Source organism: Euphorbia lathyris, chromosome 8 (assembly GCF_963576675.1).
Source record: "Euphorbia lathyris chromosome 8, ddEupLath1.1, whole genome shotgun sequence".
NCBI lineage: Eukaryota > Viridiplantae > Streptophyta > Magnoliopsida > Malpighiales > Euphorbiaceae > Euphorbia > Euphorbia lathyris.
In genome coordinates this window covers 33,878,244-33,894,339 of record NC_088917.1, presented here as the reverse complement: position 1 = coordinate 33,894,339, position 16,096 = coordinate 33,878,244, and the positions used below count along the sequence as shown (strand labels likewise).

The following is a 16,096-nucleotide window of genomic DNA, read 5'->3' as shown; positions in this document are numbered from 1 at the left end:
AACATATCAATATACGCTGATGCCGGAGGTCAAGTTGGTATAAGGAACATTATAGGGAATAGGGACTACATCTGCATTGGATCTCCACCATCCCTTGAGTCAATTGTCGGTACTGACTAGGAGAGTTGGACATACGTCTTTCGTGAAGGGAGGCAGATGCCTTTATAAGGGGGATATGGATACTATGAGCTCCAAGATAGCCTATAGTGCGTGGCCTTTTTAGAGTTGGGTTTATATACAGTGAGATCCTCCAAAACAGAATACCGACAGATGCATTGACGGGATGTTTAAAAAATATAGACCCCTTGAGTAAGAGTTGACTGGCTGAGCCTTGGAGAAAGTCTTGGCGCCGCACGGGGTTTTGTCTTGGCTCAAACCTAGCCTCGTGACATCGAGCTAGCATGTGTTGTTTATAGATTTTAAATCTAGTTCAAAAATAGGCCAATTTAGATGAATTTGGACCGAAACGGTCGGAGATTATACTCATATCGAAATTAGGCTCATTTATTGGATATGAATATGGACGGATAACCGGGCATGAGAACATGTATATTTTGAAGTGGCGGTGCAATACGTTGTCAATTAAAAATTGAGTTATGTTTGAAGAGTAGTGTTCACATGGACTTTAATGACTAAATGAATTTGATCGTTTTAGGCTTATTAGAATCTTAGGATGGAGATTCAAACAATTCTAAATCTTAGATTTAAGGCAAAAAGTATAATTAAGCCCCTAAACTTTACCCTTTTATGGATCAAGCCCCTGATCATTGATTTTATTATGGATTTGGCCCTTATTTAACTTTTCTGTCGAGTTTAGAAGATGAGAAGATCGATTTGGCGATTCTAATATTGAAAATCACAAAATGGGAGAGGAGAAAATCGAGTTTGGAAGAATATACTGGAAATTAATTTCTATAATTTCGTTTTAGTTTTTAATTTTTATCTCTCCTAGTCAAGAAATTTTTATTTTTCTTTGTCAATGTGAACAAGCCAAATCGCCCTAATGATGTATGCAGTCCAAACTCAACGAAAAAGTTAAATCAGCGTCTAATCCATAATAGAATCAATGATCAAAGGCTCAATATGAAAACATAAACGATTAGAGGCTTAATCCTTAAAACATGTAAAGTTGAGGAGTTTAATTATAATTTTTGCCTAGATTTAACAAATCTCAATCTAACCATGATTCTCATTAAGGCTCGTGTTAACAAAATTGTATGATTGAATATAGAAATATTAGAAAATGAAAGCAAATTAATATGTCTAAAATATATTGAATATTTGATTAGAAAAATGGTAACTGAAATGAAATATTAGTGTAAATAAATAAGGAGTGTGAATGGATTAGTTTGGATGAAACCAAATTCCGTTTTGTTTTGTGGAAACATCGTCACCCTCTTTGGCCCATTCTTCTGCCCAACCAACACTGGGCCGTCCTACCCAACTGTCTGTTTTTCTCACTATGCATCCTTCCATAATTCAAATGAAAAATTATTATTATTATATATACTTTTGTAGTTAGGAATTTAAAAACAAAAACAAAACAACATCAAAATAATCAAATTTTAAAGGTTAATTCAAAATAAATATATAATATTTGCTGAAAATTTCATATATATCTTATGTCATTGTATGTCTTTAATGGTGAAAACGTAATAATTTGATTATTCAATTAAAAAAATTTGATTATTATTATTTAACTCTTATTTCAATTTTCTTTTCCTTTTTCTCCTCTATAATTAAGAAAAGGGTAAAGGTGCAAAATACTCCCTAGCGTTTTGGGCAAGAGCAATTTCATCCCTAACATTTAAAATAATACAATTTTACCCTTAACGTTTGTAACCTGGAGCAATTTTACCCCTTAACATTGATAATTTGGATCAATTTCAGACACTATTATAAAACACATATATTTTGTTCTTTATTTTGCACAAATTGCATATCAATTCGTTCTAAAAAAAGGATTTCATGTTTTTTTGTAATTCAATAATAGATTTTCATGTTTTTTGTAATTCAATAATATAATTGGAGATTAATATTTATAAATTCGGTGAATTTTTTGAATATTTTTTATCTAATTCGTATAAAAGACAATATATTTTTTTTTTAAATTCCAACATATGTTTGTGATTTGTTACTGATAAAATGACGCACATTTTAAGTGTAAATGATAAATTCATGACCGAGAAGACAGTTTGATGAATTATTTCTCAAATTGACTCAATTTATCAACGTTAGGGGTAAAATTGCTCATCGCCTAAAACGTTAGGGGTATTTTTGCACCTTAACCCTTAAGAAAATGTAAGAAGGAAAATAATTGAATTTTTCATTTTATGGTTTTTAGTATGACGTCAATAACATATATATACTATATTAAAACAACCAAATAATGACAACCATTTTTCAAAATAATCCACCTTATACATATCTTATTTTTACGTAATATATTGAAATCAATAATATATCCTCTTAATTAACTGAAGGTCCAGTGGCATCAAATTTAATATTAACTGGATAAGTCCAAATCAAGTCGATATGTCCGAGTGGTTAAGGAGACAGACTTGAAATATGTTGGGCTTCGCCCGCGCAGGTTCGAAACCCTGCTGTCGACGTTGTTGTTGTTTTTTTTTTTTTTTTTAAGTAAGTAATTCTAATTTATATTTTCAATTTGGTGTCCTTAATGCAAATTCAAAACTCAACGTGTAATACACGATTTTCATTTGATTCAAATGTATAATCTGACGATTTTTCTTTTGTTATAAGGATTCTGACTATATAATTATATATTAATAGGAATTTAGTTTAATTAGGGATTAATCTAATTAGATATAATTATATATTACTACGAATTTAATTTAATTAACGATTAGTCTAATTAGATTGGATTTATCCTAATTAAATAAAATAGAGTTTTAACATTGCGATAAAAAACTTTAATTGTCAATAATAAGGGAAACTAAAAACGTTCCAAAAATAGAGAAGATCAGAAACCCTCATGTCATCCTCACCGCCGCAATCCCAATTTTCCCCACCGCCGATACCGTTTGTACCGCCCGATGGCCCCTTACCATCATCCTCCACCTTGCAAACTAAACCAAAAACCTTTAAAGACATGTTGATAGATGATTCTAAGGCTGCTGATCGACCCGCCCCGGTGGATCTCCGAATTTCAGGCAAAGGTACGATTGGTTGTGTTGATGAAACCCTGTCTTCCCTGATATTACGATTGAAGCGGATTTAGTTGAAGAATGGTCTCAAGCATGGTCAAGTGCTTTGATTGTCAAAATTTTGGGCAGGAATGTGGGATTTATTGCCCTTAGAAACAGAGTTATTGAAATTTGGAAAACAGAGGGAAGCTTCACCATGCTTGATCTTGGTCATGGCTTTCATCTTGTGAAATTTGATAAATTAACTGATAGAGACCATGTGCTTCAGGATGGTCCATGGCTAGTTCAAGGGCACTACCTAACTATGAGAACTTGGTCGCCATCCTTTGTGCCGTCGACTGCCACCGTTGATTCCACTGTTGTCTGGGCTCGGTTTCCTGAACTTCCTCTGCAATACCATCAGGAGGATGCCCTACTGTTAATTGGAAACTCCTTTGGTAAAGCCATTCGAGCAGATAAGAACACAAAAGGTGCTGCAAAAGGAAAATTCGCGAGAGTGTGCGTTGAGATTGATCTTGGGAAACCTCTTGTTGCTCAATTTCGTCTTAATGGGCAGACCTACCATGTTGAATACGAAGGGCTTTATACGGCTTGTACAAAGTGCGGAAGATATGGACATGCTAAGGAGAGTTGTAATTATTCTAGTGCCCTGGTGACCCTGGAGAAGAACAAGCATGTATCAGACGAGACTGCTCAGCATGTGATGGAAACCTCAGAAAACCCTACACAACCGCTAGAATTTCCGATTGGTGGAGATCAGGGAATGGGGGACAATGTGGCAAGCGAAGCCAACCAGACAAAGGCAACGTATGGAGAGTGGATGTGCGTCCCTAAAAGGAAGTATACCCCCAGGATGAAGAAAACTGACCCCAGTATCCTGAATGCAGAGGCTAAAATCCGGAGCACGAGTACAGCAGAAGCTCCTAACTTTGACCAGGTGTTAGACGAGGTGCCGCGGCCTAATCTCCCGGGCGGACCGGGGGGTGGACACCTCATGGCGACGTAAGCGGTGATTGGCGCCGAAAGCAACCAATCGTGGAATCAAGCTGCTCGGCAGGACCGGAGCTCGGAGATATGGAAGAGTCGCCACCCACGAATGGGAAAATGAACACCGATCCCTTGCGGGAGACCGGTGTGGGTTCGGGAAACTTAGGTACGAGCCGAGAAGGCTAGCTCCTTTCCGGAGAAAGGCTACTAGGCACCCCGACATCGCCCGGTTATGAACCACCGGCCTCCTACTCAGCATGTTAGGCGATAACGGACTAATCGTATACTTCTTTACGTTTAAAATTCATTTGAAACCTTTTCTTTCTCTTTTTAGAAACCGTTTTGAGCATATATTATTGAAAAGAATCACCCATTTACACCAGTTTAATATTCATACAAAGAGAGGGGGGAAGAAAGAAGTGATTTAGTTACAACGTGATTTACATGTCGTGTTGCGTGGTAATTCTATGCTAACTTATTTCCCCAAAACGAATTTATTTTCATGGTTCGTACCTTAATCGCCGTTGGAACGATTTAGGTGCGTTTTAAAACCCCGTTTGATGAAGTTCACCCGAATTGCCGTTGGAACGACTCGAGTGTTTGAAAGCGTTTGAGATAAAAACCTTTGATAAGAAAACGTGGTTAAACATACAAGTCAATTTTATTTTGTACAAATCATTTAAGAAAACGATTCAAAACTTCATTATTTACAATGAAAACGATTTTAATTACAAGGTTCGCTTAATCCGTCGTTGGAACGGACTAAGGTTTTAAAGCGTGGTGTTTTGGGAAACGATTTTGAAATGTCAAGAAAACACTATTTATTTACATTAGGAACTTCTAAAAACTCATTAGTTTAAATAATTAAATTGAAAACTCTTTTTGTGATTTATTTTCCCTTTTTCCTTAGTGGATTCTCTACTTGTTATAATTACAATAATAAACATATTTAAACCAAAATTCACTCCCAAATATAGCCCATTTGAAACATGGACCCCTAAATGGCCCAAAAGAATAAAGAAAATAATATAAGCATATATATATACATTTTAATCCAAAAAGGAAATATGAAATAAAAGTTAATGAAAAGAGACTATATAATACATATATGAAAATACTAAATATAATACATTTATACTTTAAACATGTGAAAATAGTAAATAAAACTCCTAGATAAGAAAATAACATTTGTCACCAAAATAGTTTTATTTAATAATAACTAATATAGTCCAAATATCCCAAAACTATATATATACATAACTAATGTAATTTTAAATGTCAAAAATAATATATATTTATCCACTAATATTTACTAATTATCTCCAAAATGCTCAAGTAAATAACATTTAAAATAAAATCCAATATAACTCAAATGAATGAAAAAGGAAATATATATATATACATATACTTATAATAGATCAAATTAATGAAAAATAATATATAGACGTTCTAAATAACTATAGGTACCAAATATCTAAAAAATAGTTTAAAAGTATATATTACATAACTATATATATGTATACCAAGGATCAAAAACTTAAAAGTTGAGAAAGAGGGACTAAAACAGCATTTTTTACATTCCAGCAGATTTACCGACGGAAAATCCGTCGGTAAACAGCAATTAGTGACAGAAATGGCAAATTACAGCAGCACTCTAATTATTTCCAGATTTATTCAAAAGCTTTAAATTAAATCTAATTCAATCGTTTTGGATTTCCGAACTACAAAAAATGGATCATAGTCAATAACGGACGTTCCTAAAACGACGTTTTTATTATAAAACGTTATTTGGAAATTCTTTAAATTACAACTTATAATTACAACGTCTTTAATACCCGAACTACCTTTTTATCGGATCACGGTTCGTATTGGGATATCAAAACGAGGTTTTTTATTTTAAAACAAAACCAAATTTTATTCAACACGAGACAAAAATTAAATAAATACGCTAAATTAAATAAAGCGTGATAAAATAAATGAATAACTAAATAAATAAAAACTATAACATAAAAATAAATAGAAGAAGGAAATAAATTAAATAAAATAAAAGAGTCTAGTCCTCGGATAATACCTTAAATTCGGTATCTGACAGTCGAAGCCGATTGATTCCACGAGTCGTGATTTTCCGGTTTTTTGTGTTTTTTAGTAAAAATTTAACTTTGGGAAAATTTGGATTTTTTTGGGAAAAAAAATATTTTCTCCAAAAAATTGAGTTGCTTAAAATCCAGCCTAAAATCAATCTTAAAATCAATATATAATGTATCTCACTCAAACCTGTGAATAACCCTGTAACTCAAACTCATCTTGACTTTCTCTCTCTAAAAATGTTTAGAGTGAGAAAGCTCCAAAGAATCTCCCCCTCCTCAAATGCATGGGGATCCGTGCCTTTTATAGGCAAACGGATCCCCAGCGGAATGGGCGACGCCCAAAAAGAATCGGGCATCGCCCAAGGGGGTTGGGCAGCCGCCCAAGGCATGTTGGGCGGCCGCCCAACCTCACGTTGGGCGATCGCCCAACAGCGTTGGGCGAGCGCCCAACCGCCGTTGGGCGTTCGCCCGACGTCGGTGGGTGCATCCGACGGACGTCGAGCGCGCGCCCCGCGCCGTCGAGCGGGCGTCCGACTGTCGTCGACCGCGCGTTGTATGCCGCTAAGCGCTCGCACCATGCCGCTAAGCATTCCCGAGCCACCCCATTGGCAACAGCGACCCGCCATAGCTCTTTCTTCTTTATTATGTACTTATCATTCTTTATATATTTTTTGTTTTTCAAAACTTCCGGAATCAATCGCTTCAACCGTCTGGTTTTCAGGTTTTCGTCACAGGTCCTCCGACTCGGTGTCTACAGTTGCCCCTACTTTGCTATTTTGACAGTGATGTGTGTGTTTTGAAAACGTTTTTTTTGCTAACGCACACATGCAATGTAAAACATATAAAAAGTAAAAGACACGTAAAGAGTAGGAGGGAGAATACCTGACCTTCGCGCTGCGCGCTCCGGTGTTGTTTGTCGATTCTTTCCAGCCTTGCCTCTGAATCGGCCGTCGGTGGATGTTTTTCTCTCGAAATCTAGCGTACGTTGGCTATGGGTAAGAATGGCTCAAAAGCAACCTCGGTCGTGGACCGTAGGTATGATGGCTAAAAAGCTACCTCGGTCGTGAACCGTAGGTAAGATGGCTAGAAAGCTACCTCGGTCGTGAACCGTAGGTAAGATGGCTAAAAAGCTACCTCGGTCGTGAACTGTAGGTAAGATGGCTAAAAAGCTACCTCGGTCGTGAACCGTAGGTAAGATGGCTAAAAAGCTACCTCGGTCGTGAACCGTAGGTAAGATGGCTAAAAAGCTACCTCGGTCGTGAACCGTAGGTAAGATGGCTAAAAAGCTACCTCGGTCGTGAACCGTAGGTAAGATGGCTAAAAAGCTACCTCGGTCGTGAACCGTAGGTAAGATGGCTAAAGAGCTACCTCGGTCGCGAACCGTAGGTAAGATGGCTAAAAAGCTACCTCGGTTGTGAACCGTAGGTAAGATGGCTAAAAAGCTACCTCGGTCGTGAACCGTAGGTAAGATGGCTAAAAAGCTACCTCGGTCGTGAACCGTAGGTAAGATGGCTAAAACGCTACCTCGGTCGTGAACCGTAGGTAAGATGGCTAAAAAGCTACCTCGGTCGTGAACCGTAGGTAAGATGGCTAAAGAGCTACCTCGGTCGCGAACCGTAGGTAAGATGGCTAAAAAGCTACCTCGGTTGTGAACCGTAGGTAAAATGGCTAAAAAGCTACCTCGGTCGTGAACCGTAGGTAAGATGGCTAAAGAGCTACCTCGGTCGCGAACCATAGGTAAGATGGCTAAAAAGCTACCTCGGTTGTGAACCGTAGGTAAGATGGCTCAAGGGCAGAAAAGTTCTTTCTAACGATTCTGAATTCTTTTAAAACACCATTGTCTGGAGCTAGTGTCTCGGAGGTTTAATGGGAACGTGTTTTGGTCTGGAATGATATAGACTAATGATTATTTTTCTGTTGACTGTTGTCTGTATTTTGACCGGTGTCACTGTTCTGTAAAAATTGGCTATTGTCTGGAGTTCATATCTTGACAGTATTGGTTGCTGTCTGGGAGAAATGCAGGCTGAAACGGACTGCAAATCGGAGGTCTGTGCATCTGGTAAATAATTATTTACTTTTTACCTTTATGTCAAATCATACTTTTTTCACTATTTACGGGAATGCCATTCCCTCTTCCTATATAAGGTGGTGGGGTTTCATTTCAACCCCACACCTTCTCTCTCTTCTTTCTCTCTCTAGACTTTGATTTGGATTATCCTCGGGATGGATTTGGATGAATGCGATGGCACGAGAGGCATGGATGAGGTTTACGTGAACCTGGATAGAGTGGACCCTTTCCACGACCCTGAGACGCATCTGAGCCGGACACGCTGCAACGAGGTAAGTGATTTCTCACTTTTGCGTTATTTGATTCAAATTCTAGGCTTTAGTATTCCTATCCGAACATGATTTGCATGCTAACCTTTAGATTGCCTTAGAGGACTTTAGCTAGAAAGCGTGAATTTCTTTACTTACAAGTAACACTTGTTTATTTCTGTGTAAGAATGCGCGCTATATGCATGTGAATAGTAAAACTACGAATTTATGCATGCTAACAGTAAAGACAACGTGAATAGTAAAAACGTGAATAGTGCACATGAATAGTAAAAATGTGAATAGTGAAAACGTGAATAGTGTACGTGAATAGTAAAAACGTGAATAGTGAAAACTTAACTAATGTATGTGAATAGTGCACGTGAATAGTGAAACTTAACTAATGCACGTGAATAGTGAAAACGTGAATAGTGCCCGTGAATAGTAAAAACGTGAATAGTGAAACTTAACTAATGCACGTGAATAGTAAACTTAACCTATGCTCCTTGTCAATGCGGACGAGAGTGGATTAAAGAATTAACTAAACCTTACATGAGCGACCCTAAAGGAGAGACTTTTATAGAAAGTTGGCCCTAATTGACCAGATGTCTCTAGGTTAGATAATGAAAGAATACCTAGTCTTAACGCGTTTTCATCAATCGTACGCTTTAGGAATCGTATTTAAATTTTCCTGTCTTGTTCTTTCTAGTTCATCGAGATTTCCAGGACTACGGCCGAGATTCATTCGTGGTATGCTAGGCTAGGCACCGCGGCGAGAGCCCGTGTGCGCGAGTTGGGCTTCGAGCCCTTTATTTCAGCGCTACCCCGCACCAACGGGGTGTGTGATCGTTTTGGCCTACGTGCCTTATGCGAGCGGTGGGTTGACTCGACCCACACCTTCCATCTTTCCTTTGGGGAGATGACCATCTCGCCCAGAGATTTCTCTTTGTTGACGGGGCTGCGGGGGAGCAGCACTCCAGTTCCCTTTCATTTTGACCTGATGCGACCGCGGGTTGACCTCGCTAGGCTTGCTGCTTTGATTGGGCCGGGAGTTTGTCCAGGCGCCAGATCTACTCCGGCGAAGTTTATTTCTACTGCGAGCCTTTTGAGTCGTCGGGATTTTTACGAGACGGATGATACTGACTTGGCAGTTTGTAGTTTCTTAGTGTATACTCTGAGCGAGATGATTTTCCGTACCAAGGGCGGAAAGGTACACGCGGGTCTTATTCAGGCACTCAGTGATTTGGATACGGCGGCTTCCTATGATTGGGCGGGGGCAGGTCTAGCCTTTTTATATAAATTTTTGGATCTGACTTGCCGGAAGCGCAAGGACTTCGGTGGTTACACCTTTGCCCTGCTGGTACGTGACGCGCCCTTGACTCGCCCATTTTATCTTCTTCGCGCTTTTCACACTTATAATCTTTGTTTTCACCGCAGGTTTGGGCGTATGAGAGGCGGATTCTTCCTAGTCAGTCTCGGCCTCGGCCACGAGTACCGAGGCTCCCTCTCATGACCCGATGGAGAGATTTTGACCTAGGCGCTGAGAGGAGACGGACGGTGGCGCGGCTCCTAGATTGGATTGACTCGCGGACCCTAGGACAGGTAGATGTCGTCTAGTCGTGCTAGATTCTTATTTGAACCGTTCTGACTTTCTCTTTGTGTTTTTTTTTTTAGATTAAGTTCAGGTGGGACGACCTCGACTTCGGTCCCGATTACATGTATGTATCTGTGATCCAGGAGCAACAGTGCGTGCTCACCGGCCCCTGCGTGCGGGCATGGTATTTGGGGGACCGAGGCATCACCGGGGTTAGTGACGCACACTGGACACCGGGCGAGATTCCCGTTTCCATGTTCGCGGTGCGGACCATGCCCCTGTCGGTCATCCGTCAGGACTTGACCCGTCGGTTTGTCGGTAGAGAGGTGTGGGTTCATACCGGGGGCCGTGATCCCTACCTATCGACTCTGTTGAGCGCGAGGGATGCCCCGGTGGTAGCGATGGAGGTGGATCCGGTGGCAGACATATTTTTGAGGGAGGCTGTCGCGGCAGTCTTTGGTCAGGAGGAGGTCCCGGTAAGTGATTCCGCTTTTTACGTTTTATTCATGAGATGGTTAGCGGTATTTATTGTGTTTTTATTTGCAGGAGGGGTCCTGGAGGAGTGCTCATTTGTCGGACTTCTTTGACGGTACTCGATCTCAGACATCCGTAGACGAGCCACCCTACTATGTCGGCGAGTCCTCCAGTGTCGCCCGACCGGAGAGGTCTTCCCTAGGCGTGCCTGTACCGGACTACGAGAGAGATTTTGCCACGATTTGTTACGATGAGTCCGGGGCAGCTTATGCGGGGGTCGAGGCGGCTCCTTCTATCTTTACCTCGAGGGTCCTATTTGATCCTTCAGACGCTTCTCTGACTACGAGAGAGACCTGTACAGATTATGTGGGACTGTCCGGTTACCTCCGAGACCGCCTCAGCTTGCGTTGCGCCGATCACCTGGTATGTATCTTTATTTTATTTTAGTGTAGTGAAATGCATGCATGTATGTATGATTTCTGTTCTTGCCTATGCTGCTTCTTATTTATTTTTCCATTTGTTTTTCTTTTTTTTAGAGCGATCTTCATGCCCATGAGCGGAGACAGAGTGAGTTGGTGCGAGAGGCTGATGCCAGGGTTGGCCAGGTGTACCAAGAGCGGAACGACCACTGGTCGGGGGTGATGCGGAGGGAGACCGAGGGTTGCCTTGCCGTTGAGGAGAGAGCACGTGATGAGACGATTGGACGCCTAGCTGCCGAGGAGAGAGCACGAGTTGCCGATGAGAGACTCCGAGCTACCGAGGAGACACTATCTGCGGAGCGGGCATCGCACTTGAGGGAGTTTGAGGCCTACTGGGACTTCCCTCCATATTAGGCTCATTATGTATTGCTTCGTGGTTTTCATTAGAGTTACCCCGATTTATAGCTGACGTATAGGGAATGGGGTGGATAGTATATAGGGTTTTTTTTTTTTGTGAACAGTAAGATAGGAAATGTATAACTCATGATTCATATTACCATACATTCAGTAGATTATGATGATTCCAATTGTTCTCGTCAAATATATTCATGCCTTTATTTATTTACAAACAACAGAAATACTTAGCCTCTTATACATTGTTTTTGTAACTGCTCAAGTTATAACTATTGTTACCAGGACCCGCCTTTCGGTTTTCGGATCCCGGCGATTTTTCTCCTCTCCTTTTACTATCCCGGAATTTTTAAATGAATGCCCTTTCGGGTTTTCACCCATTGGGATTTCCCTTATTGTTGCATAGGTCGCCCTTTGCGGGTTTTCAGCCTATCAGGAATTTTTCTTTCTTTTTCTCTTTCTTTTTTTTTTTTTTACGAAAAGTATTTCTTAAGCCTATCCAGATTGGTAGGTTCGGAGAATTCCATGCCATCCATGGTAGTTAACTTCACCGCTCCTTTGCTTAGTATCTTCTTCACGACGAATGGCCCTTCCCAGTTAGGTTTAAACTTGCCCCTAGGGTTGGTGTGCGTCACACGAACCTGTTTCAGCACCAAATCTCCTTCTTTGATAGGATTGGTCTTGACCTTTTTATTGAAAGCTCGAGCCATCCTTCTTTGATATAACTGTACATGGTAAAGGGCTTCCATCCTTTTCTCGTCCACCAATGCCAACTGCTCACATCGCTTCTTCACCCATTCCGTCTCGGGGATTTCTGCTTCCACTGCGATTCTCAACGATCGCTTTTCGATCTCAATCGGCAGGACTGCTTCTGTTCCGTATACCAAGGAGAACGGCGTTGCCCCAGTCGAGGTTCTGACTGTCGTGCGATAAGCCCATATGCGAGTGGGAGCTGCTCATGCCAATTCCGATGTGATTCCACCGTTTTTATGAGAATCCTCTTAAGATTCTTATTAGCTGCTTCTACTGCCCCATTAGCTTGTGGACGGTACGGAGAAGATCTGTGATGTTCAATGCCATATTCTCGGAAGAGACTTCTTACTTCCCCCTGAAACTGGACCCCATTATCCGTGATCATGTGATGAGGCACTCCGAACCTGGTGACCAAGTGTTCCTCAATGAACTTTCTCATCTGCTTGGATCCCAATTTGCTAAACGACTCTGCCTCTACCCACTTGGTGAAATAATCGATGGCGACTGCAATAAACTTGTGCCCGTTTGAAGCATTAGGCCTTACCTCACCAATGATGTCAATGCCCCAAGCCGCGAATGGCCAAATAGGTGCTAACACATGTAATTCCATGGCTAGAAGATGACTACAATCGCCGTGGATTTGACAATCGTGGCATTTCTTCGCATACTCGCTACAATCTCTTTCCATGGTGAGCCAATAGAAGCCTTGTCTGATGATTTTCTTGGCTAACACTGCTCCTCCCATATGGGTCCCGCAAATTCCTGAATGTACTGATTCCATTGCCTCGCGGGCTTCTTCCGCATCCAAGCACCTCAGTTGTAACCCATCGGTGTGCCTTTTATAAAGCAAATCGTTGTGGATGACGAACTGCCGGGCTAACCTTCTAATCACAGCTTGATCCCTAGGTTCTGATTCTGCCGGATATGTTCCACTCTTCATGAAGTTCATGATGTCGAAATACCACGGTTTTTCATCTGCCCCTAACAGCATTACGTCTTCGTAGCATGGTTTGTGAGATCTCCTCAATACCAACGGTTTCGAGGCAAGGTTCCGGGGGTTGTCCCAAACTGACACCAAAGTGGCCAAAGCATCCGCTGCCTGGTTCTGTGCTCGAGGAATATGATAGAAACGACATTCCTTGAATCTTTGTGCCAACCCTTCTAGCTGATCTAGATATGAACGTAGCCTTTCTTCCCTTACTTCCCAGTTTCCTTGTGCCTGTTCGATGATCAACTTTGAGTCACCCCAAATTTTGACATATGATGCTCCCAGTGCTGCTAATGACTCTAAGCCATAAATGCATGCTTCATATTCGGCCATATTATTGGTAAGAGGGAATGACAACTTCTTGGCCATCGGGATTCTTTCTCCCTCTGGTGAAATAAGTAGTACTCCAACTCCGGCTCCATTCGAATTAATTGCTCCATCAAAGAACATTTTCCAAGGTATAACTTCTATTGCGTTCAAGTGTTCATCGGGGAAATCATAGCTTATCTCTTCCTCTTCTATATTCAGAGGTTGGCTGGCCAGAAACTCTGCCACGGCCCTCCCTTTGATAACCTTCTTCGTTACATACTCAATGTCAAACTCGGATAAAAGTAGTAACCATCGGGCTAGTTTCCCTGTCAAAGACGGAGTTCAGTACAGATACTTTACGGGGTCCATCCGAGAAATAATGATCACTTTATATGATTGAAAATAATGCCGTAGTTTCTTCGTTAGCCATACTACTGCCACACACGTCTTTTCGATCATGTTGTACTTGAGCTCGTACTCCAAGAACTTCTTACTCAGATAATACACCGCGTGCTCAACACCGGTGTCTCCCTCTTGGGCCAGCATTGCCCCAATGGATTGCTCCTCGATTGCCACATAAAGGAGCAGCGGTTTTCCCAGTTTAGGCGGTCTCAGAATTGGCGGATTAGACAAGTAATCTCGGACCTTCTCTAAGGCCTGCTGACACTTATCATTCCAAATCATGGGTTGATCTTTCCGTAGCAACTTAAAGATCGGCTCGCAGATTGCAGTGAGTCTTGCTATGAACCGGCTGATATACTGAACCTGCCCCAGAAACCCTCTCACTTCTTTCTCATTCTTTGGTGCCGGCATTTCTCGTATGGCCTTCACTTTGTCGGGATCTACCTCAATTCCCTTGTTTCCGATTATATAGCCTAAGATTTTCCCCGATGAAACGTCGAAGAAGCACTTCTTCGGGTTTAACCTTAGTTTGAATTCTGCAATTCGGGCCAAAAACTTCTCGAGTGCAGCAAAGCGCCCCTCTCTCATCTCTGATTTGACCATCATGTCATCCACATAAACTTCCACCTCCTTGTGTATCATATCATGGAACAGTGCTGTAGCCATTCGCTGGTAAGTTGCCCCGGCATTCTTCAAACCAAACGGCATTACCCTGTAGCAGTATGTTCCCCACTCAGTTGTGAACGAGGTTTTTGCTTTGTGTTTTTCGGCCATCTGAACTTGCATGTAGCCCATGAAACCGTCCACATTCTTGTGTAAGACACTTGATGCTGCACTGTCGATCAATACGTCAATATGAGGCAACGCGAATTCATCCTTGGGGCATGCCTTGTTAAGGTCTCGATAATCGACACACATTCTTACTTTTCCGTCCTTCTTTGCGATGGGCACCACATTTGCGACCCAAGGGGGATTGTCGATTACTTCGATGAACCCTGCTTCTAACTGCTTCTTCACTTCTTCTCTGATCTTATCTGCCCATTCTGGTCTCATGCGTCGGAGCTTTTGTTTTACGGGCCTCGCCTCGGGATATGTTGGAATACGGTGAGTTACGATTGATTGATCAATTCCAGGCATGTCTTCGTATGTCCAAGCAAACACTATTTCGTATTTTTTTATTATTCTCTCAAATTCTTTCCTCTCTTCAATAGTTAATTCTTGAGCAATTTGTATAAGTTTAGGATTTTCATCCGTGCCAAGATTGAAAGTTGACATTTCTATTGTATTGATTTCAAATGTAGGCATGTTATATGAATGAGAATGCATGGAATGATCACGATTGACATCAAGCAAGTAAGCGAAATCAGAATTCATTTCATTGATAGTATTGGCGATTACATCGTCTGATTCAAAGAAAGCAGTAATACAATTTTCATCCTCAAGGTCCTCGGGTTTCTCATGAACTTTGGAGGTACTAGGCTCGTCCACCGCTCCCGCAGTTGCTTCAATGGTGATGACTTGCTCCTCGGCATTCAAGTCTAGCACCATAATCTCCTCGACAAAGCAGCTCGCCTTTCCTTTGCCCCAGTCGGCAACATCATTGAAGATTTCGAACCCCGGCAGGATCTTCCCTTCTGTGCTAGTCCATGACTCGGGGGTTCCTGAATAAACTTTTCCATACCCCTCATTCACGAAGTACTTCCTCAGGCCCACCTTTCCTTCACTATTTGCATTGGACGGACCTCCATGTTCATATCCCAAACCCCTCCGGGTTTTCTGACTCTTAAAGTCCGGAAATTCTGGCAACCCCTGATGGTGTGCTCCTAAGCCCATTCCTGGGATGAAACCTCCCTTCATCATCTTCACCACATCGGTGGTCATGCTTGACTCGTAAATCCCGGAAACTTGGAACCCAGAGAAAAGTTGTGGCTCGATTCCCAATACTGCCACCGAGCTCAACTTCTCAGCTCTGATTGTCACTATCTCTTCCCCGAAAGGGAATTTGATCATTTGATGGAGTGTGGAGGGCACACCTCCCAACTTATGGAACCATGGGCGTCCCAATAATACGGAAAAGGTTACCGGGATATCCAGCACTGTGAACTGAGTTTCTTCTTCATACGGCCCCACTTTCAACTTGGCCTTGAAGACTCCTTCAATATGCCTACGGCTGTCATCATATGCTCTAATCA

At 41.6% G+C, this 16,096-nt stretch overlaps 1 non-coding gene across 1 annotated transcript; it reads left to right on the top strand.

Annotated features, from left to right (window-relative positions):
• The first annotated feature begins 2,529 nt into the window (after positions 1 to 2,529).
• Positions 2,530 to 2,612, top strand: TRNAS-UGA (transfer RNA serine (anticodon UGA)). Its single transcript has one exon. It is a non-coding gene; the product is annotated as a tRNA-Ser (tRNA).
• Positions 2,613 to 16,096: the final 13,484 nt, after the last annotated feature.